Source organism: Lactuca serriola, chromosome 3, assembly GCF_051521515.1.
Source record: "Lactuca serriola cultivar US96UC23 chromosome 3, Lser_US96UC23_V15, whole genome shotgun sequence".
In the NCBI taxonomy this organism is placed as follows: Eukaryota; Viridiplantae; Streptophyta; class Magnoliopsida; order Asterales; family Asteraceae; genus Lactuca; species Lactuca serriola.
This window is the reverse complement of record NC_136410.1, coordinates 292,271,547-292,287,203: the sequence shown is the minus strand read 5'-3', so window position 1 is coordinate 292,287,203 and position 15,657 is coordinate 292,271,547. Positions and strand designations below refer to the sequence as shown.

The 15,657-nt window shown below is 42.3% G+C and overlaps 1 pseudogene across 1 annotated transcript; it reads right to left on the bottom strand.

The window, feature by feature from the left end:
- Nucleotides 1-476: 476 nt before the first annotated feature.
- Nucleotides 477-1,992, bottom strand: LOC145094077 (delta(12) fatty acid desaturase DES8.11 pseudogene; annotated as a pseudogene). The gene is made up of 2 exons (XR_013703205.1): nucleotides 1,894-1,992; nucleotides 477-1,794 (listed from the first exon to the last, which is right to left on the bottom strand). The product of XR_013703205.1 is annotated as a delta(12) fatty acid desaturase DES8.11 pseudogene (transcript).
- Between the last annotated feature and the right edge of the window lie 13,665 nt (nucleotides 1,993-15,657).

Genomic DNA, 15,657 nt, shown 5'->3' with positions numbered 1-15,657 from the left:
TCACTAATAGTGTTTGTCCATAATCCATTGGAAAATATGGTCAAACCTGGTCAAAGAACATTCCATCAGTAATCCTATTCCCGACCTAATTTTCCGTCTGTAATCTGTCACAAATTCTGTCGAAAATTCATCACAAATAATGCGCACATGGCTTTTTTACAATAGATCAAATTCCGTCAGTATTTAGTCAGAAATCGGCTTAACCGATGGATTTCCGGCGGATATTGCCGTTGAAAATAGTTTTCTAGTAGTGTGATTCCATATAACTGTGAGTCTTACAAGGTTAAATTTAATCATTCTTTTCATGATTGGGACACTTTTAGTAAGCGTAAGGAAAGTTCAACAAAAGTTGAGGCGACTTCCGCTTCAAGTCCAAAGGAATAAAATGTATGAAGAAGTCTTATTATTTTTTTTCACTGTATAAACTAATGCAAACAGTTTTCCTCAAACTCTGTTTTAATAAAAAAAAAAAAAGATATAAAAAGCAAATCCCATACACATTTATAGAGTACAATCAAGACCCATCTTTACGTGAAATACATTGTTCGGTAAAAACAACTCAAACTTTGATTTGAGGTAGTTTATTTACGCATACGATACAGATATAAAATGTTAAAGGGAAAATGAATTCAGCAATTGATCACATTTTATGGTACCAAAAAACACCTTTGTGTTCGCTAGCTTGGTCAGGCTCGATATACATGCATTCTTTAGCTTCCCTCCACATGGCTTTAAAGATTGGAGTCCTATCGATCTTATAAAACTCACCCAAAACTGGAATGATTGCATCTCTTGCCTCCTTTGCATGATAATGTGGAATGTATGAAATCAAATGATGCAAAACATGGGTGTGTGTAACATCATGGAAAACCCTATTCAAAAATCCAAAGTCCCTATCAATTGTTGACAGGGCCCCTTTGATCCAGTTCCATTCGGTTGAATCATAATGAGGCAATGATAGATGAGTGTGGTGCAAATACGTTATAATAACGAAAAACATATGAACTCCTAGCACCGGAACGCCATATATGCACGTAACCCAAGCAGCTCCTTTTGCTGTTACAGCAAGCTTGATTGCGTAAAAGACGGCAAGAAGGCCAATATCTGATACCAGAACCTGAATTCGCTCACGCTCTGTGAAAATTGGACTCATGGGATCAAAGTGGTTCGCAAACCTTCCGTACTTCTTTCCAGATATATTAGTTAAGAGGTATAAAGGAAATCCTAGGGTGAACCTAAACACTAAAGTGAATACTCGACCAGGTGGGTTGTTAAGAATTTTTGAGTACCACCTGACGTTCGACTTCCTTTTAGGAATGTAAACTTCATCATTATCAAGTGAATTTGTGTTGGCATGGTGATTTCGATGGCTATATTTCCATGAAAAATAGGGTGTCATGAGAGCTGAGTGGAGGATAAATCCGATAGTGTCATCAATCCATTGGTATTCACTAAAGGCATGGTGACCGCATTCATGACCGATGACCCATAAGCCAGTGAGGATGCTAGCTTGACAGAACCAGTAAACTGGCCAAGCTAAGTAAGCGAGAGGAGCAGGAAGAAAAGGAATATATGTATTTGCAAGGAAGTAGAAAACGTAGGCAACAATGAGGTCGTGAACAACATAGTAAGATGAACGGATGACAGATCGTTTGAAACAATGGGCAGGGATCGCTTTCTTTAAATCACTTAACGAAAATGGCGGACCAACCGGAACTCGTTCCAAAATCTTTTTATCATCAAATGGGTCTGACATTCGACCACCTGCACCCATGTTGTTGATAGTCGATTAACCTGCGAAAATGTCAAATGTATTGTGAGATTTATGTAAACTAAACATAGATAGAATTAATTACAATAACATATATCTTATCGGAAAAAAAAAAAAAAGACCTTTAGAGAGAAGTTATGTATGAGTGATTGATGAGTTCACCAGGTGATGCTATTTGGGGTTGGCTGTCCTCTTATTTATAGTGTCCAAGAGTTGCGAAATTTAACGACACACTTGCGCTACTGGGTACTGACTTTTATTGTTTAGGAAACACCACGATTCAAATTTGGCGGCTCTAAATAATAGACCCAATTTTTAATAGGAGATTCTAAATATATTAATGAAAAACTACACTTGCGTATATTTATTACATTGACTCATTAAATCTCACGTGACAGATTTTCTTAATGCTTATTTTTATATTAAGATGATAAGATCCTAATATATTAAATAGTAAATTACACGAATGGTCCGTATGGTTTAGCTAGTTTACGCATTTGGTTCCTAACTTATTTTTTTACTCGAAAAGTTTCTATTGTTTGTTTTTGTTACGTGTTTAGTCATTTTATTACCTAAAAAGACAATATTTCCATTGATTTTTTAATTTATTTAAATAAACACAAAATCACCCCTAGGTGGCCAACTTACTTTATCTATCCATCATTTTTCTCTATTTAAATAATATTATTTTAAATAAGACAGGGACCAAATACGTAACAAAAAAAAAAAACAGCAGAGACCAAACACATGAAAAAAACAAACAGTAGAGACATTTCAAGTTAAAAAATAAATTAGGGACCAAAGACGTAAATTACTCCAAACCATAGGAACCATTCGTGTAATTTACTCTATATTAAAAAAAGGTTTTAACATAAAGTTATAAATATAACTTTAACTACAATTTACGTCTCAAATTTTAATGGCAAATTATATATATATATATATATATATATATATATATATATATATATATATATATATATATATATATATATATATATTGCGCATAGTTATATGTCTTGATGCTGAAATATTAAAATCAAGCACAAATATTATTATATATTTATAGATGGTCCAAATGATTGTTAGTTGGAGAAATATTAACTATTTTATTTTATATATGAATTGGTTTTTGGTATTTGTGGTCTAGTTATTAAAAGTATATTGAATTGTATTCCATATTTGTAATATGAAGCACCATTTCAAGAAATATTGGCAGTTGCGACTACCGTTTTAGTGTCGCCACTAGTATGTTCCACTCCTGATACATGTCACTATAAGAAAACGGAAAATAGGGTATACTAAATGTAGTGTGGTTATTAAAAAAATTCATATTAGATGTCGTTATATTGATTCTTGTGCACGTTTTTTGAAATAAATGGGAGTGAAAGAAATTTTCCGCTTCTAATCATCAGATACTGATTCTTTTCTTTCTTTTTCACTGGTTTCCCCATGCCACCACTTCTCTCCTCCTCACCTTGACCACAAGGTCATCATCTCATCTTCCCATTCACTCCTCCATCCTTGTAAATTTTGTTAAGAAGATACAAGACTTCCTCATGTAAAAATAGAATTAGTAGAATTTTTACGTAGTTTATAACCTAGTTTTGAGATTTTACTTAAATGGAATTCTTTTGAATATGTAATTTTGATGTAGAAGTAGAGTTTTGACATTTACGTTTCTTCTTACTATTGGAATCAGGCTTGTTGGTGATTTTGTATCATCAATGTGTATTTAAGTGTAATGGATTGATTTGTTGACCAAAAATCAATCTTGATGAATATTAAACTAGTATGGAAGGTGCGGAGTGCACATTTGTTTGAGTTTATTCAAGATTTAAAGTAGACTGTCATTTAGGGGCGAAGCCCCTAAACGAACGGGGGTCCGGGGGCAGCGCCCCTAGGAGCGGGGTCCAAGGGGCGGCAGCCCCTGGCGGGGTCCAAGGGGCAGAGCCCCTGGCTTGGATTAAGCTGGTTTTTGACTTCGTTTTATATGAGTTATATTGCTATATAAAAATGCCTTAGAAATCTGAATTTTCTATAAATGAACCCGGTTTTTTTACTTCATTTTAACCCTTTTTTAATGATCTAGTTTTAGTGATAGTTTGTGACTGTTATAAACTGTTTTGACAGCTGGAGTAGGTTTTGGACAGAGAAAACTGCCTTGATAGTTTTCAGACAAATGATATACTTAATCATTCTTTGGTCATCATTTTTCCGGGTACAAGAACAATCACGACATCATAACTTTATATTCTCTATTCTAGAAACTCATCTGAGTCTTATCCGATTAAAGGTTGGGAGTACCACCCAAATACTTTAATCTGAAAGTGTTTAACACGATTCTCAGGATTTCCAAGTCTTTCCATACCCCAATTTTCTAACAAAGATTAAAGTATTTATGTGATCATGGCAAGTGGCGATTTTGTGAAGGATATGACAAGCAAGTTTGACAAATTGAACAAGTTTAAAGGGCAAGATTTTCGTAGATGGCAGAAGAAGATGCACTTTCTCCATACCACTCTGAAAGTGGTATATGTTCTGAGTACACTCATGCCAGTCTTACCAGAATCTGTTGAAGATGAACCTTTGGAGGCAACAAGAAGGAGATCAAAGTGGGAAAATGATGATTACATATGTCGTGGTCATATTCTCAATGGTATGTATGACTCTCTTTTTGATATCTATCAAAATTTCGAATCTGCAAATGAACTGTGGGATTCTCTTGAATCCAAATACATGGCTGAAGATGCTTCTAGCAAGATGTTTCTTATCAGTAACTTTATGGGTTACAAGATGATTGACTCCAGGCCTGTTATGGAACAATTCCATGAAATGTTAAGGATTCTGGGACAGTTTGCTCAACACAATCTGAAAATGGATGAAGCCATTTTTATGGCTGTGATTATTGACAAAATGCCCCCTTCCTAGAAGGATTTTAAACACAATCTGAAACATAACAAAGAGGAATTAACTTTGACTCAACTTGGAAGCCATTTACAGATTGAAGAGTCCTTAAGGACTCAAGAACTCGATAACAATCCCAAAGGCAAGAACCAAGTTGGTTCCTCTTCTGTGAACATGGTGGATGGAGAAGGATCAAAGAATCAAAAGAAGTCTAATGGAAAAACGAAGTTTAAAGGAAAGGATGACAAGTCTTCCAACAAGAAGGCTAAAGTGTTGTGTCGGAATTGTAACAAACTGGGTCATTTCAAGAAAGATTGTCGTTTGCGTAAAGTGAACAAGGATGGTGCAGGACCAAGTGGATCCAAGGATCCAGAAAAGCAACAAGGTCAGATTTCTGTATTCATGCAGAATTCTAAATATATTCAAAATTATATTTCTATGATTTCTAAAGCATTTTATGTGCAGGATGATAATGTTGCATGGTGGGTTGATTCGGGAGCAACAAGTCATGTTTGAAAAGATCTATATTGGTTTAAGGACTTTCAACCAATTAATGATGGTTCTGTTGTGAAGATGGGAAATGTTGCAACTGAACCAATCAAGGGCATAGGATCTGTTTTACTTACTTTTACTTCTGGGAAATGTTTGTGTTTGAACAATGTTTTACATGTTCCAGGGATTCGTAAGAATCTCGTGTCTGAAATTATATTAAATAATTGTGGTTACAAACAAGTATTAGAAAGTGACAAGTATATCTTGTCAAGAAATGGTTCTTTTATGGGATTTGGATATGTATGTAATGGAATGATTAGGCTAAATATTAATTATCCTTTTATTGATAATTCTGTTTGCATGGCTTTTACTAGTACTAGCAATAATTTTAATAAATATGAATTATGGCATGCTAGACTAGGACACATTCATTACAAAAGATTAAAAGACATGTCTAAAATGAGTTTAATTCCTTCTTTTGATATGCAAAATAATGAAAAATGTAAAACATGCATGCTAACTAAAATCACTAGACAACCTTTCAAAGATGTTGTTAGGGAAAGCAAGGTGTTGGATCTAATACATAGTGATTTATGTGATTTCCATGCAACACCTTCCCTTGGAAACAAAAAGTATGTTGTTACTTTTATTGATGATGCATCTAGATTGTAACAACTCAAATTTTTCAAACAAAATTTTCATTTTTAAAACATAATATTTTCCATAAAAAAAAACAAAACATAAATGGTTTAATTATTCGGTCAATACAATTATTCAAACTCCCAAGATCCTAAAACAATCTTCAGTGTGTATCGATCATGCCGGCGCCTTCCCACGGTCCTCGCTAGTACCTGAAATACATACATACGCAACAACTGTAAGCATAAATGCTTAGTGAGTTCCCCAATATACACTTACACACATACGCCTTTCCAGGCCCTGACCTTCTGGTCCTCATTACAACGCCTTCCGGCCCATAACATATTGCCTTCCGGCCCACATATCATACATAGCACATATAACACTTAACTTACCACATATAGCATACATATCCATACAACACTTAACTTACCACTTATAGCATACATATCACATAACATATTCGACCTTCCGGTCACACAGTCAAACCCTTCCGGGTACAGTATAGTGAGAAGACTCACCTCGCAAGTGCTGAAAGCTAGCAACTCCTGAAATCACTCGCGCACCAACCAACGAGCTACAATTCTCCTATAACATTACATAACTCATTAACACTCATATCATCTAAGTGTGACTATCCCTAAGAAGTCAGACTTAGGTCAACTCTGGTCAACGGTCAACGGTCAACTCGACTGGACTCGGCGAGTACCATGGCGACTCGGCGAGTCTAGTCGTCCTCACAGATTCCTGAATATTCCCTTTCTACTCGTCGAGTATACCTCTTGACTCGACGAGGTCCTCGTGGAAGAATCGCGGGGCCACCCCGACTCCACTCGCCGAGTCTGAAGAACAACTCGGCGAGTCCCAGCACATCTTCAAGCTACTCGCCGAGTCTGAAGAACAACTCGGCGAGTCCATGCCATGCAGACGAGTAACTGCTTCCTGGGATAGGTCTCGTCCCGAAGTACACATGCATGGGACCTTCTGGACCTCTAAAGGTCCTAATACAAGACTATAATCGTGGGGTAACAAGGCATTACTTCATCAATTCACCAAATGGGTTCTATAAACCCTAATTTCATAAATACATCAAAATAACAGATTTGGTCCGAGTATTACCTGAAAACGCTCTCTCTGTGTCCCCCAATTCTCAGGACTCAATCCTCCTTGATATTCCTTTAGCCAAATCCCTCTTCTTCTTGCCTAACCAATTCTTCCAAGTTCCAAAGCTCTCTCCCTTGCTCTAGGCGTCCACAGCGATTAGGGTTCCTCTCAATTGGCCAAAAGACTGAAAATGACGGCCTAAGAGGCGTTAAATACGATCCAAACTGAACGGTTAGGGTTTCTGCTGAACAGCGTCGACTCGCCGAGTCCATATCTGGACTCGTCGAGTCCAGTCGCAGACCCGCGACCAAGTCCGCGATCCTACTCGGCGAGTCTAGGCACCAACTCGCCGAGTCCCCTCTTAAATCACCCCAAAAACATAATTTTAATAATACCTGAGATTCCGGGCTGTTACAATTCTCCCCCACTTGGATTAGACTTCGCCCTCGAAGTCTCATTCTGCAAATAGTTCCGGATGCTGCTCCCGCATTTCACGCTCCGGTTCCCAAGTCATTTCTGATCCCTTACGGTGTTGCCATTGAACCAACACCAGAGGTACTTCCTTGTTCCTCAGAACCTTGATCTTCCGATCCCTGATAGCCACTGGTCTCTCCGCGTAATTCAGGCTCGCATCCACCTGAATATCCTCCAATGGAACCACTGCCGACTCATCGGCTATGCACTTCCTCAACTGCGACACATGAAAAGTGTCATGGATCTGACCCAACTCCGCTGGCAACTCCAACCGATAGGCTACCCGGCCTACCCTTGCAACCACACGAAATGGCCCAATATACCGGGGCCCCAATTTGCCCCTCTTCCTGAATCGAATCACTCCTTTCCAAGGAGAGACCTTCAGGAGAACGTAGTCGCCGACTTGAAATTCAAGCTCGGATCGGCGCCTGTCTGCATAACTCTTCTGTCGGCTCTGGGCAGTCAATAATCTTTGTCTCACTTGTTGAATCTGCTCTGTCGTCTGGAGTATGATCTCCGTGCTGCCCATCACTCTCTGTCCCACCTCTCCCCAGCAAATGGGGTCCGACACCTCCTACCATACAACAGCTTGAAAGGTGGCATACCAATGCTCGAATGATGGCTGTTGTTGTAGGAGAACTCTGCCAATGGTAAGTACGCATCCCAACTACCCCCGAAGTCTAACACACACGCTCGGAGCATGTCTTCCAGCGTCTGAATTGTCCGTTCGCTCTGACCGTCTGTCTGGGGATGGTATGCGGTACTAAAATGCAATTTAGTACCCAGCTCCTCATGAAATTTCTTCCAGAATCTGGAAGTAAAGCGCACATCACGGTCTGACACAATCGAGATCGGCACCCCGTGCCGAGACACCACCTCCCTCACGTATATCTCCGCCAATTTCTCCGCCGAAGAACTCTCACTGATGGCAAGGAAGTGTGCACTCTTTGTCAACCTATCCACGATCACCCAAATTGCGTCAACTCCCCTAGCAGTCCTCGGCAGTTTGGTGATAAAATCCATAGTAATCTGTTCCCACTTCCACTCGGGGATCTCCAATGGCTGTAACTTGCCATGCGGTCTCTGGTGCTCAGCCTTAACCCTACGGCAGGTCAAGCACCTCTCAACGAACCATGCCACGTCCCTCTTCATACAGGGCCACCAATATTCCTTCCTTAAGTCCAAATACATCTTTGTAGCACCGGGATGGATCGAGAATTTCGATCTATGAGCCTCTCCCATCAACGTAATACGCGTACCGCCCACAAACGGCACCCAAATCCGACCCCGAAACGTCATAAGGCCTCGACCATCCTTGACAAACTCTGGGATTAACCCCACAACCCGCTCCTTCTTCTGCATTTCTGGTCGCACAGCCTCAGCCTGTGCCCTACGAATATCGTCCAATACGGGAGTCATCACGGTCAGTCTCAAGCACACATCTCGCAATGGAGTGCTCTCCGCCCTGCGGCTCAATGCATCGGCTACCACATTAGCCTTGCCGGGGTGGTACAGGATCTCACAATCATAATCCTTGACCACATCCAACCACCTCCTCTGACGCATATTTAGGTTGGGTTGATCCATCAAATACTTCAAACTCTTATGGTCCGTGTATATCGTACATCGAACCCCATACAAGTAGTGGCGCCAAATCTTGAGAGCGAACACTACTGCCCCCAGCTCTAAATCATGTGTGGGATATCTCGCCTCATGAGGCTTCAGCTGCCTCGATGCATAAGCTATCACATGACCCCTCTGCATCAACACTGCACCCAATCCCGAAATCGATGCGTCGCAATATACCACGAAATCTTCCATCCCCTCTGGGAGAGCTAATACCGGGGCTTCGCACAATCTCTGGCGAAGTGTCTCAAAGGAGGTCTGCTGCTCGGGCCCCCATGAGAACGTAACACCCTTCCGGGTCAATCTGGTGAGTGGCACTGCGATCTTGGAGAAATCCTTGATAAATCTCCGATAATACCCTGCCAATCCAAGGAAACTTCTGATCTGAGAGGGTGACTTCGGCACCTCCCAACTCATCACCGCCTCAACCTTGGCCGGGTCGACCAATATCCCTTTCTGATTAACCACATGTCCTAGAAACTGGACCTCCCGCAACCAGAATTCACATTTGGAGAACTTTGCATAAAGCTTCTCCGACCTCAATACCTCAAGGACCTCCCTCAAATGCTCCTCATGCTGCTCTCTCGATCTCGAATACACCAGAATGTCGTCGATAAATACGATCACTGACCGATCCAACATCGGCCTGCATACCCTGTTCATGAGATCCATGAACACAGCCGGGGCATTGGTGAGTCCAAAAGGCATCACCACAAACTCATAATGCCCGTATCGCGTCCTAAACGCTGTCTTCTGGACATCTTCATCCCGTACTCTCACCTGATGGTAACCCGACCTCAGATCGATCTTGGAAAACCAAGATGCTCCCTGCAACTGATCGAATAGATCATCGATCCTCGGCAACGGGTAACGGTTCTTGACCGTTAGCTTGTTCAACTCCCGGTAATCAATGCACATCCGGTGTGAACCATCCTTCTTCTTGACGAACAAAATAGGTGCTCCCCATGGCGAGCTGCTCGGCCGAATGAATCCCTTTCCCAGCAACTCCTGGAGTTGCGAAGACAACTCTTGCATCTCTGGAGGTGCAAGACGATAGGGCACTTTAGCAATAGGCGCTGCCCCCGGCACCAGATCGATACTAAACTCTACTTGCCTCACAGGCGGTACTCCCGGCAACTCCTCGGGAAAGACATCTGAAAATTCGCGCACCACCGGAACTTCCTCAACTGACTTCGGTTTCTTGGAAACCTCCCGCGTATCCGTCACATACGCCACAAAACCCTTACAGCCCTGCCGTAGACACTGCCTCGCCCTAGCGGCCGAACAAAAAGCTGATCCCGAACGGGTACCCTCGCCGTACACCGAAAGAACTCCCCCTCTAGGGTCTCGTATAGTCACCAACTGACGCTCACAGTCGATGACAGCGCCGAACCGGCTCAGCCAGTCCATACCCACGATGACACAGACATCCCCCATCGCGATAGGAATTAAATCAATTGGGAATCCAATCCCGAAAATCTCTAGTACACATCCCCGAAGGACCTCCGTAGCACAAATCACCTTCTCGTCAGCTATAGAAACTCTCAAAGGTCGACTCAACGACCCACGGCTAACGCCGATATGCTGACTAAAGGCTAAGGACACAAAGGACCTACTCGCACCCGAGTCAAATAACGCTAAGGCAGGCACAGAGTTCACAACGAAAGTACCTACGCATGTAATAACATAAGCATAACATCTTGACATTAAAATAAATACATGAATTACAACATACCTGCCACAACATCGGGCGCAGCGCGGACCTCCTCCGCAGTCAGCTGAAAAGCTCTCCCACGAGCCCTCGGGGCCTCGACCTTCACCGGTCGAGTCTCAGTAGTCCTGGCAACAGGTGCAGATCCCTGACGAAGCTGAGGGCACTCGGCCTTCCGATGGCCGGTCTGGTTGCAATGAAAGCAAACCATAAATCCCTTGGGACACTCCCTAGCAATGTGCCCCTCCTTGCCACACTTGTAGCAAGCACCGGCTCGACACGCCCCATCATGACCCTTACCGCACTTTACGCAAGTGCGGTTCTTCGAACCTCCCGTCCTCGAATCGGCGGACTTGATCCGCTTGGCTGCCGGCTGAGACTGAGCCGGTCGCCGGTCTGCCTGCTGAGACTCGGCCTCCTCCCTGGCCTGAGTCTCTAACTCGATCTCACGCTTCCTGGCATTCGCCTGAAGCTCAGTAAAAGTATGGTAAGTGGAGTTTGACACAAACTCCCGGATCTCCCTCCTCAGAACACCCAAGTACCGGCTCATCCGAGCCTGCTCTGTGGCCACTAGCTCAGGGCAAAACATCGCCCTCTCGTGGAACTTCCGCGTGATCGCCGCCACCGAATCAGTACCCTGCTTGAGGGCTAAGAACTCCTGAACCAATCGTTCCCGCTCCACCGGGGGAACGTACTCATCCCTGAACATGGTAGTGAATCCCTCCCATGTCACTGCCGCAGTCTCTGCTAAAGTGAAGTTCGCCGTCACGAACTTCCACCAGTCCTTGGCTCCCAGACGGAGCTGGTTCAAAGCGAACCGTACCCTCAGGTGCTCCGGGCATGAACAAGTGTAGAAGCACCCCTCTATATCTGCGATCCACCTCATCGCAGCAATCGGATCCTGCGTCCCGTCGAACTCTGGTGGCTTCGTGTTGCTGAACTCTCGGAACAGCAATGAATCACCCCCCTGTGGCCTAGCAGCGGCCACAGCTGCGGTAGCTGCAGCGGTTGCAGCCTCAGTCAATGCGGCGTACCGCTCGTCGAACGTCTCCATAAGGGTGGTCTTGATAGACCCAAACATCTCCGGGATCTCGGCCCGGATCGCCGCCGCCACCTCCTCGTGGATCATCTGACGAATATCCTCGTCACTCACACCGCTCGTACTCGCCCCGTGCCGCGGTCTAACCATGATATCTCTGAAATACAACATAAAACTATCAGAGATTCTATCAAGTGTAATTGCACTCGATAACGCGACCCTACCCCGTCCCCGACATCCAGGGATTCTTACTTGGGTCTCCCACTGACCCGGTGTCCTCGGTAGTACAGGCCCAATACTACCGACCACACCGCATCAGTGTTCATCCCAAGTCCTCCTCCCTAAACTTCGGATAGTGAGTACTCTACTTCTGATATGCACTATCTACCCGCATACTAGCAAAGCATCTCATATAAGCAAACTTCCCTAGACTAAGGCATCACAAATCAGGCCACTCTAGTCCTATCATGAGTACCTAGTCTTCTAGCATGCATAACAATTCATATCATATAATATTGTAAGGTATTTTTTTGGGGATCTTTACCGTTTGGGCGCTGGCTGATCGTACACACTGCTTCCTTCTTGCTTACCACAAAACCATTTACAAAAGTTTATGCCTTTATTTGAAAAGTTTCCTCAAATCCTCGGTTTGAGTTCAGTTACCACCGAAGGTGCACCCGAATCCCTCAAACCAAGGCTCTGATACCAATTGTAACAACTCAAATTTTTCAAACAAATTTTTCATTTTTAAAACATAATATTTTCCATAAAAAAAAACAAAACATAAATGGTTTAATTATTCGGTCAATACAATTATTCAAACTCCCAAGATCCTAAAACAATCTTCAGTGTGTATCGATCATGCCGGCGCCTTCCCACGGTCCTCGCTAGTACCTGAAATACATACATACGCAACAACTGTAAGCATAAATGCTTAGTGAGTTCCCCAATATACACTTACACACATACGCCTTTCCAGGCCCTGACCTTCTGGTCCTCATTACAACGCCTTCCGGCCCATAACATAATCGCCTTCCGGCCCATAACATATTGCCTTCCGGCCCACATATCATACATAGCACATATAACACTTAACTTACCACATATAGCATACATATCCATACAACACTTAACTTACCACTTATAGCATACATATCACATAACATATTCGACCTTCCGGTCACACAGTCAAACCCTTCCGGGTACAGTATAGTGAGAAGACTCACCTCGCAAGTGCTGAAAGCTAGCAACTCCTGAAATCACTCGCGCACCAACCAACGAGCTACAATTCTCCTATAACATTACATAACTCATTAACACTCATATCATCTAAGTGTGACTATCCCTAAGAAGTCAGACTTAGGTCAACTCTGGTCAACGGTCAACGGTCAACTCGACTGGACTCGGCGAGTATCATGGCGACTCGGCGAGTCTAGTCGTCCTCACAGATTCCTGAATATTCCCTTTCTACTCGTCGAGTATACCTCTTGACTCGACGAGGTCCTCGTGGAAGAATCGCGGGGCCACCCCGACTCCACTCGCCGAGTCTGAAGAACAACTCGGCGAGTCCCAGCACATCTTCAAGCTACTCGCCGAGTCTGAAGAACAACTCGGCGAGTCCATGCCATGCAGACGAGTAACTGCTTCCTGGGATAGGTCTCGTCCCGAAGTACACATGCATGGGACCTTCTGGACCTCTAAAGGTCCTAATACAAGACTATAATCGTGGGGTAACAAGGCATTACTTCATCAATTCACCAAATGGGTTCTATAAACCCTAATTTCATAAATACATCAAAATAACAGATTTGGTCCGAGTATTACCTGAAAACGCTCTCTCTGTGTCCCCCAATTCTCAGGACTCAATCCTCCTTGATATTCCTTTAGCCAAATCCCTCTTCTTCTTGCCTAACCAATTCTTCCAAGTTCCAAAGCTCTCTCCCTTGCTCTAGGCGTCCACAGCGATTAGGGTTCCTCTCAATTGGCCAAAAGACTGAAAATGACGGCCTAAGAGGCGTTAAATACGATCCAAACTGAACGGTTAGGGTTTCTGCTGAACAGCGTCGACTCGCCGAGTCCATATCTGGACTCGTCGAGTCCAGTCGCGGACCCGCGACCAAGTCCGCGATCCTACTCGGCGAGTCTAGGCACCAACTCGCCGAGTCCCCTCTTAAATCACCCCAAAAACATAATTTTAATAATACCTGAGGTGGTGAGTATTATGATCCAGTTTATTTTGAATCAACTGGAATAATACATCAAACCACAGCTCGTTATACACCACAACAAAATGGTGTAGCTGAAAGGAATAATAGGACTTTGAAAGAAATGGTTAATTCCATGTTGTCTTATTCTGGATTAAGTGAAGGGTTTGGGGATGAGGCAATGTTAACTGCAAGTTACATCTTGAACAGAACTCCAAATAAAAGGAGTAAGAATACTCCATATGAACTTTGGTCTACAATGGTACCAAATTTGAGTTATCTCAAAGTTTGGGGTTGTAGAGCAGTTGTAAGGCTCACTGAACCCAAAAGGAAAACATTAGGTGAAAGAGGTATAGATTGTATCTTTATTGGATATGCTGAGCATTCCAAAGCTTATAGATTCTATGTTTTAGAATCTAATGACTGTGTCTGTGAACACTGTTATAGAGTCAAGAGATGCTATCTTTGATGAAGAAAGATTTACATCTATACCTAGACCAAGGGACATGATTCAGCAATCTTTCAACAAAAATACAACTCAAACTGGAGATGATTCTAGGCGTACAAGTTTTGTACTTGAGCTTAAAAGAGTACTAGAGCTAGAAAAGCTATGTCGTTTGGATCTGATTTTCAACTTTATCTAGTTGAAGGAACAAAGAATGAGACTATATGTCAACATCATTATTGTTTTAATATTGAGGAGGATCCAAAGACTTTTAGTGAAGCTATGGGTTCTAGGGATGTTCATTTCTGGAATGAAGCAATTCAGGATGAGATTGATTCTATCATGCATAACAATACTTGGGTATTGTCAGATTTACCTCCAGGTTGCAAGGCATTGGGAAGTAAGTGGATCCTCAAAAGGAAAATAAAGGTGGATGGCACAATTGATAAGTATAAAGCCATACTGGTTATCCAAGGCTTTAGGCAGAAAGAAGGCATTGATTTCTTTGATACTTATGCTCCTGTTGCTAGAATTTCCACTATTAGATTATTGTTAGCTCTTGCAGCTATACATAATCTTGTGATTCACCAAATGGATGTGAAAACTTCATTCTTGAATGGTGACTTAGATGAGGAAATTTACATAAAACAACCTGAAGGATTTGTTATGCCTGGTAATGAACATAAGGTGTGCAAATTGAAGAAATCATTATATGGTTTGAAACAAGCACCAAAACAATGGCATCAAAAGTTTGATGATGTTTTCTTGTCTAATGGTTTTGCATTAAACCAAGCTAACAAGTGTGTATATAGCAAATTTGATACTTCTGGTAAAGGAGTCATGATTTGTTTATATGTAGATGAATTGGTAATTTTTGGTACTGATTTGGAAGAAGTTGATAATACTAAGAAATTCTTATCATCTAGTTTTGATATGAAATACATGGGGCAGGCTGAGGTAATTCTTGTTATAGGAATTAAAAAAGGAAAAAATGGAATTTCAATTTCTCAATCTCATTATATTGAGAAGATATTGAAAAAGTTTAACTTTGAGAATTGTTCTACTGTTAGCACTCCTATAGGTCCTAGTATTAAGCTTCTACCTAATAAAGGATCTCCAGTGTCTCAACTTGAATACTCAAGGGCTATTGGTTGTCTAATGTATGCCATGATTAGTACTAGGCCTGCTATAGCTTATGCTGTGGGAAGACTTAGTAGATATACTAGTAATCCTAGTTCACATCAT